This window comes from Pituophis catenifer, unplaced genomic scaffold (assembly GCF_029215685.1).
Source record: "Pituophis catenifer annectens isolate HBS135680 unplaced genomic scaffold, rPitCat1.0.hap2 SCAF_7, whole genome shotgun sequence".
Taxonomy (NCBI): domain Eukaryota; kingdom Metazoa; phylum Chordata; class Lepidosauria; order Squamata; family Colubridae; genus Pituophis; species Pituophis catenifer.
Window position 1 is genome coordinate 87,636,160 of NW_027256887.1, and position 4,424 is coordinate 87,640,583.

Sequence of the window (4,424 nt, forward strand, 5' to 3'; positions counted from 1 at the left end):
TCCCCTCGCCGACTGAGCCCCGCCGCTGCCGCGCGCCGCACTCCAAGAGCCGGGGGCGTGGCCACGAGGCGTGGCTTCGGGGGCCGGGCGGCCATTGGTTGCGGGGAGAAAGGGCTCCGCCCACCCATCCCCCCCCCCCCCCCGGGTTCAGGTTGCCCGCGCACCTTGGCTTGGAGGGAGGGAGGGAGGGAGGGGGAAGAGTGGAAACCGCGCTCTCGGCTGGAGTTGCAACCTGGCGCCCGCGCATCGCCCGCCTTGTCCGGCTCCGGCGGGTCCCAGGGCGGAGGAGGAGAGCTTGCAAGCACGTGTATCGCAATGGTGGCCTTTGCAAGATACGTGCTCAGTGGCTAAAACACTGTCGATCAGAAAGGTTCTGCGGTTCGAATCCCTAGTGCAGGTCTCCTGCGAGAGCAGGGGGTTGGACTAGATGACCTCCAAGGCCCCTTCCAGCTCTATTACTGCTACTGACCAGCTCCTGCACTGATGGTTGTTGTTGTTACCTAGCTTGGAGCGAGAAACGTCTTGAAAAGCGAAGAGCTCAGCTCAAGAGAGCATCAAGGACCACACAGGCCTTCGACCCCTCCCTCCCTCCTCTCCCCAAACCCCACTTCCTTCTGACACTGATTAAGTTCCCTAGTTGGGTCATGAAATGCCTGCAAGCAAACCACCAAGCTGAGAGAGCCCCCAAGGACCCCACAGCCCTCCCCCCTTCTCCTTTTCTCTACAACCTCCCCTCCCTTTTAGCACTGATGATATTACCAAGCTGGGTCATGAAACGTCTTCAACGAAACAAGCAAGCTCAGCCAACATCGAGGACCCCACAGGCGCCGCCCGGCAACACCCTCCTCCTCCTCCTCCTCCTTCCTCTCTCTCCCCACACCCTTTTAAGCACTGATGGTGTTACCTAATTGGGTAATTAAATGTCTGCAAGAAAACCACCAAGCGCACCAAGGACCCCACAATCCTTTCCCTCCTCCTCCTCCTCTTCGCAAGCTCCCCTCTTTTCTAGCTAATGAATTGTCGGCAAGCAAACAACCAAGCTGAGAGCATCAAAGACGATACAGTCTTCCCCCCCCCTCTTCTAGCACTGATGGTGTTACCTAGTTGGGTCATGAAACGTCTGCAAGAAAACCCCCAAACTCAGAGAGCGCCAAGGGCCTCACACTTCTTCTCTTCCTCCTCCTCCTCCTCCTCCTCCTTCCCCTTCTCCTCCTCCTCCCTCTGCAAACCCTACTCCCCTCCACTGATGATGTGACCTACTTGGGTCATGAAACGTCTGCAAGAGAGCACCAAGGACCCCACAGTCCCCCTCCCACTGCTCCCCACAATGTCTTCTCCCTTCTAGCATGGATGACGTTATCTAGCTGGGTCATGAAATGTCTGTAAGAAAACCACCAAGCTCAGAGAGCACTGAGGACTCCACAGTCCCTTTCTGTCTCCTTTCTCCTCTTCCTCCTCCTCCTCTCTGCAAACCTCACTCCCTTCTAACACTGATGATATTCCCTACTTGGGTCATGGAACGTCTGCAAGAAAACCACCCAACTCGGAGAGCACCAAGGAGCCCTCCGCTCAACCCTGAGCTACAAATATTTTCCTGTATTGACCATTTGCTCCTAGACTTTTGGGGGGGGGGGGGTTCCCTTCTCTGCAAGACCCCAGGGCAGACGGTCCTACAGGGTTTCCTGGTGCTACTCAAGAACACAAGGACATGTGTAACGTAAGACTTGGCAACCTGATTTGGCCCCCCAAAACTGCCCTTGCAACTGGCCGAAGGAGCAACCCCTTTAATCAGATTGTGGGCTTGGAAACCCCTCCAGATGTGAGACAGACATCTATGGACACCACACGCCCCCCAGGGATTAACACACACGCCAGCACCGATTTCTCTATTCGAGGGCTGTTTAGCAATGGACCTGGTGGCCACTTCTAATGAAAGTCTAGCAAAGGCCTGGAAGCGCTAGGAAACATCAAATAAACCGACTTTTTCCCCCCAGATGTTCAACAGCTGGAGGGGCCTGGGTTTGCTTTGTTAGAGAGGCAGGGAAGGTACACCGGCTCTCATTTAGACAAAACCAGCAAATATTCAAACACCGGAACAGTTTTTCCATTCCATGACAAGGTTCCAGATGTTGGGGGCTCCTCTGAAGCATACTTTAGGCTAATTAACTGGAAATTACATCTGAATGTGGAATGGGTTTCTAAACAAGAACCTTTTTTTTTTGGCCTTTTAGGGATTTCTCCATTTTCCAGGGAAAAGTTGGTTTGTGACTCGGGGGGAAGAGCCCAGCAGCCTGGACAGTGTGGCAGCTATCTTTCATCTCCCAGTTGGAGGACTCTATTAAAAACTGACCTTAAGAAATCCAGCTGAACTATAAACATCTAATATAAGCTAACTATTCGTGTGGAGAAGAAACTTTATTCGCTAACGAACAATGAATGTTAAATATATTCTCGGAATAGGCTGGCTCAAAAGGCATAGAAATTTGTTCAAGCTGTAAAACTGCTTTGCAAATAACAGGGATGTAATCTTGTTGGCTGACATACATCTGCATCTCTATAACTGTCTGGTTTGGCTCTGCAACCCAACGAGACAGACAGAGACTTCAGAGGAGAATTAGAACTGCAGAAGAAAAAACCATGGCTACCAACCTGCCTTCCATGGAGGACCTGTATACTGCACGAGTCAAAAAGAGGGCTGGGAAAATATCTATGGACCCCTCGCATCCTGGACATCAACTGTTTCAACACCTGCCCTCAAAACGACGCTATGGAGCACTGCACACCAGAACAACTAGACACAAGGACAACTTTTTCCCAAACGCCATCACTCTGCTAAGCAAATAATTCCCACAACACTGTCAAACTATTTACTAAGTCTGCATTACTATTAATCTTCTCGTCGTTCCCATCACCCATCTCCTCCCACTTATGACTGTATGACTGTAACTTTGTTGCTTGTACCCTTACGATTTATATTGACTTTCCCTATGACTATCATTAAGTGTTGTACCTTATGATTCTTGACGAACGTATCTTTTCTTTTATGTACATTGAGAGCACATGCACCAAAGACAAATTCCTTCTGTGTCCAATCACACTTGGCCAATAAAGAATTCAATTCAATTCAATTCAATTCAATTCAATTCCATTCCATTCCATTCCATTCCATGGCATGTCACAAAAATGCAGCCAACGAATATTATTTGAGTAAGTTATGGGGGAATGTATTCTATGAATATAGCTCTAGAAGTACCTTAGTTCTCAACTTGAACTATTCACTGAGTGACCGAGGTTGCAACGGCACTGAAAAAAGGGGGACTTATGACAATTTTTCACACTTAACGACCGTTGCACGAGATCAAAATTTAGATGCACGGCCACTGGTTCGTATTTATGACGGTTGCAGTCTCCCCAAGGGTCACTTGATCCCCTTTGGCGACCTTTGGGCAAGCAAAGGGGGGGGAAGCTGGATTCGCTTAACGACGGTGTGACTAACTTAACAGCTGCCGTGATTCGCTTAACCGCCGTGGCGAGAAAGGTCGTAAAACGGGGCAAAACCTACTTAACCGCTGTCTTGCTCAGCAAGAGAAACTTTGCGATCGTAAGCCGAGGACTGTATTGTGTTTGAGCATCAGCTGGGTTCACACGATTTGACTCAGCGAAAATGTAACTGGCAGATTTATAGCCGAGGGTATTGTGCAAATCCGGCTCTCCAAAGAGTTGATTAAGGACTAACGTTGGCCCTTATCCAGAAATTAAAAGAGTTCAGCCTTCCGGCAAAGCTGTGTTTGCACAACTTCATTTAATCCACTTCCAATTTATGGATTCCCCTCTCCCCCCCACAGCACAGAGAGTTAACCTAAACTCTGATTAGGTTAGTTCAATTTAGTTCGTGCCTTTTAAAGATAAGCCAAACGGAAGGGTCAGATGTATACAGGGAATTCAATCATGGACGCTTGTGGTGCTTTCAGACAACACGATAACACAACCGTCGACGAACAGACAATGGGAATGAATTGTCTAACGGGTGGGCTTCAAAAATTTTAGCAAGGGGATCTCTGTCCGGTTGCTGGGTGGGCGTGGCCATGGTGGGCGTGGCCTAGTCGGCCTCCTGCACCACGGCGGGGTGCGTGTGTGTCTGTGTGTGTGTGTGTGTGTGTGTTTTTGCCCTCTCTGGGCTCCGGAGGTTTTGTTTGAGCCTCCGGGAGGGTGAAAATGGCCTCCCCAGGCACCGGAGGCTCTCTGGAGGCCAGAAATGGGCCTGTTTCTGACCTTCCTGAACTTCCGGTAGGCCCGTTTTTCGCCCTCCCCGAGTCTCCACTGCACTTACCTGCATCCAAAATGAGGGACTCCTGGGATGGGCGGGGCCAGCCAGGAGTGGGATTTGGGGGTTTTCCAAACTGCACAGAATCTTAGCTATAGGT